The sequence below is a fragment of the Gorilla gorilla genome, chromosome 6, assembly GCF_029281585.2.
Source record: "Gorilla gorilla gorilla isolate KB3781 chromosome 6, NHGRI_mGorGor1-v2.1_pri, whole genome shotgun sequence".
Classification (NCBI taxonomy): domain Eukaryota; kingdom Metazoa; phylum Chordata; class Mammalia; order Primates; family Hominidae; genus Gorilla; species Gorilla gorilla.
In genome coordinates this window covers 82,204,404-82,216,931 of record NC_073230.2, presented here as the reverse complement: position 1 = coordinate 82,216,931, position 12,528 = coordinate 82,204,404, and the positions used below count along the sequence as shown (strand labels likewise).

Genomic DNA, 12,528 nt, shown 5'->3' with positions numbered 1-12,528 from the left:
CTTGGGAGAGAAAAATATAAAGAGTTAATAGAGGATGATTTCTATGATAGTATGAACAGTATAATATGGAATTCCAAGAGAGGAACTAGAATTTCCTCTGGGGATCTTTTAAATGCATATTTGGTATCAGAGATGAGTTATTCAGTTGGACTCAGTTCCACCTTCGAATACATAAGCAGTCCTTTGTTTATTTATATGCAAGACGTTTACATAAATACAGAAGAGGATACAAGACAAAGCCCTGTAAATGTTACCTCTGGAGACTTGTAATCCAAATTGACATTGCTCCAATAATCATCACAGTGTGAATATGGATGTTTAACCAGCCACTGATCCACTTATGCTGTCATCCAGACTGTATTTCTCCATTTGCCTTATTTGCCTGCAAGAGTCTTTTTGTGAGAGCGACTCATGATAATTGTGGCTTATTACCTGAAGCCTCATGAGAAACGGAATTGAATGCTTTCTGAAATCAGAATGTACTACTTGTTTGTACTACTAGTTTGTTTAAAAAGGAAATGAGATTACTTTGGCCTGGCTTTTTCCATGCTTTTCATGTCCTATGTAGCTCAAAAATTTGAAATGACAGGTTATAGTGCTACTGAGAATTCATGTTTAAGATGTAGTTCCTAGAATTTGATTTTTCTCTCTTTGGGTCAACATTACTTTGTTTTAATCTCCCACTGACATCTGGTTCTTCATCTTCTTTCAAAGATTACTGATGATAGCTCCCCATTCATTCATTTGAAATATATCATTACTTTTGTTTTATGGCCCAGCATACCGTTCGTTTTTATAAATGTTTCACTGGTCCATGAAAAGAATGTAAATTCTGTAGTTGATGAGTGCAGGGCTCTGTGTGTTTTTGGTCAAGTTTATGTGTTGTGTTGCTTACATCTTTTAGAGCTTTACCGAGTTTTTAGCTATGAGATCTGTTAGAGACAGAGAGGTTAAAATCTCCTCGTATAATTTTTGGATTAATTTATTGTTTCATGATTGGGTGTGGTGGCTCACGCTTGTAATCCCAGCACTTTGGGAGGCGGAGGTAGATGGATCACTTGAGGACAGGAGTTCGAGACCAGCCTGGCCAACATGGTGAAACCCCATTCCTACTGAAAATACAAAAAAATCAGCCTGGCAGGGTGAAGCACAACTGTAGTCCCAATTACGCGGGAGTCTGAGGCATGAGAATTGATTAAACCCGGGAGGCAGAGGTTGCAGTGAGCTGAGATCAAGACACTGCACTCCAGCCTGGGTGACAGAGCGGGACTGTCTTTAAAAAGAAAAAAAAAAAAAATCATTTCTTTATGTATTTTGAGTCTATATTATTAGATACATGTAGATTTTAAATTGTTTTCTCATCTTGCTGAATTAAATCTTTAATGTTTCCAGCCATGGGTTGGTTGACTGCAATAATTTAGCAAAAAAAAAAAATTTTGCTAAATTTTAATGTCACTTTTTGATATGACGCTTTGGATCAGTCCAACTTTGTGTTCCCTGCTTTTCCACTCAGGTTATCAGTTGATTGGGAGCCACTCAGGGGTGAAGCTTTGCAGGTTTTTTTTTTTTTTGTTTTTATTCAGTATGTCTATTACATGCAACTTTTAAATAGCTATTATTATACACTGTCAATAAATTTACTATTTAGAGGTATAATTTACATTTAATATGCACAGATTTTTAAATGATTCTTTAAAATGAGTTCAGCAAATTTTGATAGATGTAGAACCTATATTCACCAACTCCAATTAAGATATAAGTTATTATCCCCACCCCAATGAATTTATTGTGCCCATCTCTAGTCAATAACTCCTTTTCCCTAGGGAATTCTTGTTCTAATTGCTATTACTGTTACTTAGTTTTGCCTTTTTAGAATTTTATATGAGTGGCCAGATGCAGTGGCTCACGCTTGTAATCCTAGCACTTTGGGAGGCCAGGTGGGCGGATCATTTGAGGTCAGGAGTTCGAGACCAGCCTGGCCAAAATGGTGAAACCTCGTTTCTACTAAAAATATCAAAATTAGCCAGGTGTGGTGGTGGGCGTCTGTAATCCCAACTATTCGAGAGGCTGAGGCAGGAGAATCACTTGAACCCAGGAGGGAGAGGTTTCAGTGAGCCCAGATCGTGCCACTGCACTCCAGCCTGGGTGATAAGAGTGAGACTCCATCTCAAAAAAAAAAAAAAAAAAAAAAAAAAAGAATTTCATATGAGTGGAATCATGTAATGTGCAGTCTTTTGCAACTGGCTTCTTAGACTCAACATATTTTTGAGATGCATCCGTGTCGTATTATGTAACATGCATCAGTAGTTCATTCACTTTTATTGCTCAGTAGTATGCCATTGTATGAATATACCAGTTTTTAAAGAGCTGTAAATAGACATTTGGTCTGCTTTTAATTTTTGGCTATTATGAAAAAAAGTACTATGTGCATTCTTCACAAGACTTTGTGAATGTACATTTCAGTTTTCCTTGGGTAAATGCCTAGAAGTGCAATTGTTAAGTCATAGGGTAGGTATATATTTAACTTTAGAAGAAACTCCCAAACTGTTGTCAGTGTGGTTGTACTACTTTATACTTGCTCAGCAATTTATGAAAGTTTCATTTGTTACACATTCTCACCATCATGTGGTATTGTCTTTTAGGCATTTTTTATGGTTGTGAAATGGTTGTGAAGTGGTACCTCATTGTGTTTTTTCTTTTTTCTTTTTTTTTGAGACGGAGTCTCACTCTGTTGCCAGCCTGGAGTACAGTGGCATGATCTTGGCTCACTGCAACCTCTGCCTCCTGGGTTCAAGTGATTCTCCTGCCTCAGCCTCCCGAGTAGCTGGGACTACAGGTGCGCACCACCACGCCCAGCTAATTTTTCTATTTTTAGTAGAGATGGGGTTTCACCATGTTAGCCAGGATGGTCTTGATCTCTTGACCTCATGATCTGCCCACCTCGGCCTCCCAAAGTGCTGGGATTACAGGTTTGAGCCACCATGCCTGGCCCTCATTGTGGTTTTAATTTACATTTTGCTGGTGATGGTTGATGATTGGGAACTTTTTTTTTTTTTTTTTTTGTGACAGAGTCTTGCTCTGTCACCCAGGCTGGAGTGCAGTGGTGCAGTCTTGGATCACTGCACCTCCTGGGTTCAAGTGATTATCATGTCTCAGTCTCCTGAGTAAGTGGGATTACAAGCATGTGCCAACACGCCCAGCTAAGTTTTGAATTAATGTATTTTTAGTAGAGACAGGGTTTCACTATGTTGGCCAGGCTGGTCTCAAACTCCTGACCTCAAGTGATCCACGCGCCTCAGCCTCCCAAAGTGCTGGGATTATAGGCGTGAGCGACCATGCCCAGCCAAGTACATCTTGTGTTGTGCGTATTGGCTGTTTATACTTGTGAAATGTCTGTTCACATCTTTGTTCAGACTCAGTTGTTTGACTCTATATTATTGATTTCTAGAAGTTCTTTATATGTTGTGGATGTGAATCTTTTGTTGAATGTGCATTGTGAATATTTCTCTAGACTGTGGCTTTTCTATTTCCATAAAGGTATGTTTTGAAAATTTTAATTTGGATACAGTTCACTATATCATATTTTTCTTTTATGGTTAGTGTTTTTTGTATTTCTGTGGTGCAGGACAGGAATTCTGCCAACCACAAGGTCACAAAGATATTCTAGATTTTCTTCTAGAAGCTTTGTATGTAGTTTTAATTTTTTAAAGCAGTTTTCTATAGTTTTAATTAATCAGTCTCTTACTCTTTTAGATGTGTTAAATATACATTTTCACATGTCAGCTTATAGTCTACAGTGCTGCGTGGTTCTCTGTTTAATGGAAACTAATCTCTGTGGGAAAACTCATTTTAAGGAAGACACATACACATGCACGATGCATGCAAACAGATAACAGGGAATAGTAAATATCACTTCTGTTATATTTTTCAGTATCTTCTCAGTTAATAAAATGGCATGGTAACACAGTTCCAATGCAGCACACATGAACGGCAACACAGAGATGAAAGCATCCTTGCTTACCATGCCAAACTGCTGCATGCCCATCCCACAGACTTGCCTCCGTGTTCCTCGCACCATCCCATAAATTATGAGAGCAGGCTTCTTTTAATACGTTCTTTCTCTTATAAATGTGTAGGAAAATAATAGTAAGGTAGAGAAGAAAGATAGTAAAGTAAGGAAGTATTAGAAGTGTTAATGGTGTAAAAACCCACAAGAGATAGTTTGCAAAATTCAAATAGTCTTCCAACTGCTCCACAGTAAACCATTCTTAGAGTTTGTGAATCAGAGAAATCATATAGGGCACAGGATCCTGTCCTGCACCACAGGTTTGATTTTTTTTTTTTTTTTTTTTGAGATGGAGTCTCACTCTGTTGCCCAGGCTGGAATGCAGTGGCGCAATCTCGGCTCACTGCAATCTCCGCCTCCCGGGTTCACGCCATTCTTCTGCCTCAGCCTCCCAAGTAGCTGGGACTACAGGTGCACGGCACCATGCCTGGCTAATTTTTTGTATTTTTAGTAGAGACGGGGTTTCACCATGTTAGCCAGGATGGTCTCGATCTCCTGACCTCGTGATCCGCCCACCTCGGCCTCCCAAAGTGCTGGGATTACAGGCGTGAGCCACCGCGCCTGGCCTACAGGTTTGATTTTTGTCTGTCGTTTTTCTTTAGGTGAAAATGACAAATTCAGTTTCTTTTTTCACTGCCATAGCAGGTCTTTAGTTTTGATACAGAAATTAGATAAACATATTGTCCCCAAACTTCAATGTCTGTATTCCTAGAGCGGTGGCAGGAGCTCTTCGGGGGGTCAGTGGCCGAGGGGGTGGACAGAGTTGCTTGGGCAGATTCCTCCTAAGCAACCTGTGTGGAAGAAGCCATTTTTTAAAATTGTTTATTTTTTTGAGGTAGGGTCTTGCCCTGTCATCCAGGCTATAGTGTAGTGGTGCAATTTCGGCTCACTGCAGCCTCCCACCTCCTGGGCTGAAGCGATCGTCTCTCCTCAGCCTCCCAAGTAGTGTGCCACCATGCCTGGCAAAAGTTTTTTTTGTATTTTTTGTAGAGACAGGGTTTCATCATGTTGCCCATGCTTGTTTTGAACTCTTGGACTCAAGTGATCTGCCTGCCTTGGCCTCTGAAACTGCTGGGATTATAGGCATGAGCCACTGTGCCTGGCCCCATATGTAGTTTTAACTTTCATGTTTGGGCCTGTGATTCGTCTTGAATTAATTTTTATGAATGGTGTGAGGTAAAGGTTAAGATTTATCCCACCTCTGGCAATATGGATATCCAGTTGTTTTGGCACCATTTGTTGAAGACTTTTGTCAACCTGAATAACAAACAGAGAGGGGCTCTCTAGAAGAAAATGATGGTTATTTTGGAATAGAGCACTGCAATGTGAATATGCAAGCCATAGTAAACTGTGTTTTTGGGGAGGTACAGGAAGACAAAGTTTACTTTTTAATTTTTTATGAGTTACTATAAGTCAATGAAGACAAAGATTTTTTTTATTTTTTTATTTTTTTTTGAGATGGGGTCTTGCTCTGTCACCCAGGCTGGAGTGCAGTGGTGTGATCTCAGCTTACTGCAGGCTCCGCCTCCCAGGTTCGCACCATTCTCCTGCCTCAGCCTCCTGAGTAGCTGGGACTACAGGCGCCCGCCACCACACCCGGCTAATTTTTTTTTTTGTATTTTTAGTAGAGATGGGTTTCACCATGTTAGCCAGGATGGTCTTGATCTCCTGACCTCGTGATCCACCTACCTTGGTCTCCCAAAGTGCTGGGATTACAGATGTGAGCCACCGTGCCTGGCCAAAGACAAAGATTTTTAAAGGAAAAATTGAGGAGGATTATGTAATTGTTTTGAAATAATTATCCTTGGCTGCAAAGATCAATAACGGGTGACGGCAGTCCGAGGGTAGGCTGGCAGTTGCTGGGCAGATGACGTTGGCAGAGAAGCATTTTTTTGTGTAAGGTTGTGGTAGCCTTTGTGCAAGGTTGTGGTTTTTGTAGAGTCTTTTTCATTTCGTAGAGTCTTCAGGCACACAAGATAACTCTCCTCATGGTCTTCCCTGCTTCTGTTTTTCTTAACATTAGTGACTCCATTTTGATTTTGACAACTTTTACATTTCTTCCTTTTGATCAAGATCTTTTTCAGAAAGCATGACTGATCATTCATCCTGTAGTTATTTTTATTTATTTATTTTTTTGAGACAAAGTCTTGTTCTGTCACCCAGGCTGGAGTGCAGTGGTGTGATCTCAGCTCTCTGCAACCTCCGCCTCCTGGGTTCAAGGAATTCTCCTGCCTCAGCCTCCTGAGTAGCTGGGATTACAGGTATGCACCACCACGCCTGGGTAATTTTTGTATTTTTAGTAGAGACAGGGTTTCACCTTGTTGGCCAGGCTGGTCTTGAACTCTTGATCTCAAGTGATCCACCTGCCTTGACCTCCCAAAGTTCTGGGATTACAGGTGTGAGCCACTGCGCCCGGCCCTGTAGTTATTTTATTTTATTTTATTTTTTGAGACTGAATCTCACTCTGTTGCCCAGGCTGGTGTACAGTGGCGTGATCTTGGCTCACGGCAACCTCTGCCTTCTGGGTTCAAGTGATTCTCCTGCCTCAGCCTCCGGAGTAGCTGGGATTACAGGCAAGTGCCACCACTCCCAACTAATTTTTATATTTTCAGTAGAGACAGGGTTTTGCCACGTTGGCCAGGCTGGTCTTGAACTCCTGACCTCAAGTGATCCGCCCGCCTTGGCCTCCCAAAGGTGGGATTATAGGCGTGAGCCACCGCGCCTGGCCCAGATTCAAAGTTTAAAAAGGGAAAATAAAAGGTAAACTTAATATGACAATGTCAGTTTGCATAATGGCTTTGAGTCGTGAATCTAGGCTTAAAGAAAACCAATTGAATAAGTTAAATCACCACAGGGAATTAGGTGAGACCTGCTGTAATGTTATGAGCTGTTTTGTTTTGTGTATATGGGTTTCACCTTTCCCAGAGGAATTTATCCAGGTACAGCTTGTAATATTAGAAATAGCGTAGACATTTTCTTATTTAATGAATCGATACAAAAGTATTTCTTAAGTTAGGTTTTGTTAAGTTACCAGCAGAGGCTATTGATTGTAAAATTTCAATTACAAGTCTGCCAAGTGAGAAAAGTAGCATTAAGAGGAGTAAAAGTCTCATTATGATATGAAGTCTTATTCCAACCTCTTGGAGAAAGTTGTTTACAGTGTGAAAATAGCAACTTTTTCTTCCGGTTTGTAGTTTGAATATCTTTGGTCATGACATTGGGCAGTTGGGTGAACCTTTTTTGTGGTTCATAAATCAGACATGAGGCTTGTTTCTTAAAATTTATCCAGTTTCAGCCAGGTACCAGTTGGTCACACCTGAAATCCCAGCACTTTCAGAGGCCAAGGCTGGCAGATCACTTGAGGTCAGGAGTTCAAGACTAGCCTGGCCAACATTGTGAAACCCCGTCTCTACTAAAAATACAAAAGTTAGATGGGTGTGGTGGTGTGTGCCTGTAGTCTCAGCTACTCGAGAGGCTGAGGCACGAGAATCATTTGAACCTAGGAGGTAGAGGTTGCAGTGAATCATGATCGCACCACTGCACTCCAGCCTAGTCGACAGAGTGAGACTCCATCTCAAAAAAAATTATCTAGTTTCAGCTAATAAAGCTTTTTAAGCCAGCTGGAGAACTGTGACCAAGTATTGGAGGAAATTAGAAGAATTCAGAATCTAGTCCAGTCTACACGTAGATAACAAGAACTTTAAAACAGTGCATGGGGCTACAATCTATAATAAGAATAGGTATATTATAGTTTTTCTATAGAGACATAACTTTTTCTTCCCTCATTGATCACACAGGAATCTCAGATTTAAAAACCTCCTGAGCTAGGAAGCCAAACCAGGGCAGATTTTAGATCTCACGTACAATCTTAAGGTTCGTGAGCCTTCCAGGAAGTGACCATTTTTACTGACTCACTGGAAATCTGGGAACTCTGGAAGCCAGGCATTCAATGCACATTTTCAAATAAGACATTTCAGCCAAAGCCTTGGTGGTATATAACCGATGTTTATATTTCCAATTGTATCCTACTTGAGAGCAGATTTTTATTGAATTTATATAAATAAAAATAAGAATAGTAACGTTTGTGAATTTTGGGAGGAATCCAATAGGAAGGAAAAGCAAATGGTTCCATCTTTGTTCACAAAAGTATACTTTACCAAATTGTTGTATACTATAGATAGCTTATGTGAGAAAAATGTCTTAAATCTGTAAGACAAAATATTTAAGTAAAGAACCAAAAATGAAAAGTCACAAACACATCATCGTCATCAATTACTTAATTTGAAGTCATTAAATTTTAGTTTTGCTTGATCTTGATTAGCAATTTTATGGAGTCAGACGCAGTACCGTTGTACTGTGAGGTTGGCCATTAACAGTTTTATGCACCAATCACTTTTTTTAACATATTAGAGTTCTGGAAGTTGTCATTTAGTCCATTGATCTTAAAATTATCAGAAATGTGTTCAAGAGTACTTGTTGGGCCGGGTGTGGTGGCTCACTCCTGTAATTCCAGCACTTTGGGAGGCCGAGGTGGGCGGATGACGAGGTTAGGAGTTTGAGACCAGCCCGGCCAATATGGTGAAACCCTGTCTGTACTAAAAATACAAAAATTAGCTGGGCGTGGTGGCGGGCGCCTGTAGTCCCAGCTACTCAGGAGGCTGAGGCAGAAGAATCGCTCAAACCCGGGAGGCGGAGGTTGCAGTGAGCCGAGATCGCCCCACTGCACTCCAGTCTGGGCGACAGAGACTCTGTCTTAAAAGAAAAAAAAGTACTTGTTGAAGTCATTTCCATAAAAAGCAGTTTTGGAATGTAGCTGATTGCAGTTGTTTTCAGAGAATAATTCAGAACAGTAACAGTGGTTCACAACAACAACTTAGGAAAGCCATGGTTAAGATCCGATGAAATTTCCCAGTTGACAAGGAATTTAGTTATTTCTTACTTGCAGTATTTTAAGATAACAACCAGGATCATAGGGCCATCAGACTTCTATAAATTTCATATAATCTTTTGAATATTCACATTAATAACATATCCCCATACAAATATAACTTTAAAAAAGAATCAATTATGACTGATAACATATTTTAATGAATTTATATACTTTTTAGAATATTTATATCAATAACATACCCACAAAAATAACTGAAAGAAGATCTAATATCACTTACCATTTGTCAATGCATTCCATATAATTTTCCAAGTAAGACAAATAATTTAATATCTCTATAAGATGTGACATACATTCTTTGAAGCTTTTCAGGGGCCTAACTGGACAGTGCCAAAGTTAATTTTAGGTCAGAAACAATTTTGGATTTTGATTCTGTGGAAACCTGCCAGAGATGCCAAAAGGTTCAAAACACTTGATCAAAACAGAATCATAGGTCACTCATAAATAGTAGTTACTCATTTAATCAGAGTGATAATTAAAAGACTTCAAAAGCAATATGGAAATTTACATACATAGAAAAACCTTAATCTGGCAGGGTGTGGTGGCTTACGCCTGTAATCCCAGCGCTTTGGGAGGCCGAGGCGGGTGGGTCACAAGGTCAGGAGTTTGAGACCAGCCTGGCCAACACGGTGAAACCTCATCTCTACTAAAAATACAAAAAATTAGCCGAGTGTGGTGGTGGGCGCCTGTAATCCCAGCTACTCAGGAGGCTGAGGCAGGAGAATCGCTTGAACCCAGGAGGCGGAGGTTGCAGTGAGCCGAGACCACACCACTGCACTCCAGCCTAGGCGACAAGAGCAAGACTCCATCTCAAAAAAAAAAAAAAAAAAAAAAAAAAGAAAAAAACCTTAACCCTCTAAAGCTCAGTTTTCCCAAGTAATCGAAAATCTAATAAAGATAGCATAGGAAATTATCTTGATAAAACATAAAGTCTTTTGGTTTTTTTTTTAAAGGCCAGTTACCAAAAATGCAAAGAAAACTTTTTGTGGTGTGATTGCCTCTCTTTATGGGAAACCCATTTAGGTAATCTGGAAGACAAACCTGATTAAAAGTGTACTTGAATTTAATCAGAAACAGAAAGAGCATATCGAGGGTCATGAGTGTATACTATATTATAGAGAAATGTAAAAGAAAACTAGTACCTTGTGGCTGGGTGTGGTGGCTCACGCCTGTAATCTCAGCACTTTGGGAGGCCATGGCAGATGGATCACTTGAGGTCAAGAGTTCAAGACCAGCCTGGCCAACATGGTGAAATGCCATCTCTACTAAAAATACAAAAATTAGCCGGGCATGGTGGGGTGCGCCTGTAGTCCCAGCTACTCAGGAGGCTGAGGCAGGAGAATTGCTTGAACCAGGGAGGCGGAGGTTGCAGTGAGCCAAGATCATGCCACTGCACTCCAGCCTGGGTGACAGAGTGAGACACTGTCTAAAAAGAAAAACAAAACAAAAAACACCCTAGTACCTTGAGTAGAGGAATACATGACTCTTAGTAACAACATGGGAAGTTTCCTCATTACAGGGAATAATTCAGACATATCAAGAAAAGCCAAGAGTACAGAATCAAATTATACTGAAGGAAAACATTGCTTTCTAGGCTTTTAAGATAAACATGTTAGTTTCAGGCCCTAACAGCAGAGTTAGAACTAGGAAAAACAAAAGTTACAGGAGTCGACAAAAAGGTTGAAGGAGAGAGTTATCACCTCAGCCAAGCAAAAAGGTATATACCTTTTTAAGAGGAGAAAGAACAGAAGGCAATGATGTGTGACCTGCAAATCATTTGCAGTGAGGTACAGCAAAGGTTGAACTTCTGATATAAATTTGAGAAATTTCAAAAAGAAAGAACTTTTCCTCACAAAGTGAAATGAAAAACACTACATCTCCAACCTGAGAGTAGGAAAATTAATTACATCTCAGGAAGAAATAGAAATAGTTTAGAAGATGAGTGTTAAAGAAACAGATTTCAGAATTAAAAATCAAAACCTCTTGCAATTTTATTAAAAGCAAATACTTTAGGTAAACCATGTTGTTTTAGTATAGGTAACCAAATTTTAAAATTTTTGTATTAGTGTATTTTTAGCATAATAGATCAGTTTTTAGAAAGACTAAATATAAACAATCTCTTTTAATTATAGCCAACTTAATCACGTGCAAAATTCCTTTTATGAATTGTGTTTTCATGAACCTTATCATGACTTTTCTCAGATCATTGTTGATGTGCTGGGACTTTGCTTTATCCTACACTTCCTTAACTTAAATAAGCAGTCATTCTAGTTTAGAACAAAAATGTATCATACGAGATTCTTTCTCATACAAAGTTATTCTTTTCTTTGTAACCTTTCTTAAAAAATATATCTTCATATCCATAACTTTTTTCACATCTCCCTCTCTCCCTTTCAGTATTCTATTTCTTTCCATATCCATATTTTGAAATAGCTTTTAAATAACCTCTACGTTAGACAAAATTATTCTTTAAAAAATTTTTAAATTAAAAAAAACTTTAATTTTTTTTTTTTTGAGACAGGGTCTCACTCTGTCAGCCAGACTGGAGTGCAGTGGCACAATCATAGCTCACTGCAGCCTCAAACTCCTGGCCTCAAGTGATCCTTCTACCTCAGCCTCCCTCGTATGAGCCACTGTGTCTGACTCAAAATCATTCTTTTCTCAATAAGGAACACATTTTTATGCCCATCTTATACTTTTTTCCTATTAAAAACATACCTTATATATTTTAGGCACATTTTATATATAGAATTATACATATTCATTAGAATTTTTAACTGTTCGTAACCTTTACTTTTAGTGAAAACCTAGAAAGCAAGATCTTGAATTGTTTTTCACTTATAACTGTTTTATAGATGAAAACCATTTTATAATTTTTAGAAGTTTCTTTCCCTGTAACATAATTTTAAAAATCTTAGTTGGAAATAACCCAGACATTTAATGAGTATTTATTATTTAATTGAACATAACTTTAAGATTTCAAATTACTTGAAAAATTCATTTATAAGCATTTATCCCATTTACATTGGTGTAATTTATTTATTAACAATTTACCTAGATTTCTTATGAGAATTGAGATATTAGACAAAGCTAGTTGTCATTTCAAGTTATTTCTCTATTAATCATTTTTATAGCCTGTGAATATCCGGTGTCCAATAACTCAGGATATGTACCTGTTTTTTTTTTTTCAACCAACAGTGATAAATTAGTCCTATGTATCAAAACATTACACAAACGAAGATCATTCTGTTGTAGGCTGGGTTTATAGTTTTATAACCTTGTTGTGAAACCCTGATGTCTTAAAATGTCTAGTAGAGACAAATATAAACTGTCTGAGCAGTAAACCTAGGCAAAGATGCCTGCTGACAAATTTGAAGATATTTTAATTTTTATTTTACCAATAACTTTAAAACCAGCTTATTGATTAAAGATTTACATAAGTCATGTGAACTGAAAGGCATTTGGGTTAATTAGTATATATTTTATGTGAGCACTCCTTTCTCTTTAAGGGACT

The 12,528-nt window shown here is 38.6% G+C and overlaps 1 protein-coding gene and 1 pseudogene across 1 annotated transcript in view; one reads left to right on the top strand and one right to left on the bottom strand.

The window, feature by feature from the left end:
• The window catches only part of LOC129534728 (S-adenosyl-L-methionine-dependent tRNA 4-demethylwyosine synthase TYW1B), a 269,648-nt gene that overhangs the window by 61,886 nt on the left and 195,234 nt on the right, over positions 1–12,528 (top strand).
• Positions 3,939–4,331, bottom strand: LOC129534729 (DGAT1/2-independent enzyme synthesizing storage lipids-like; annotated as a pseudogene).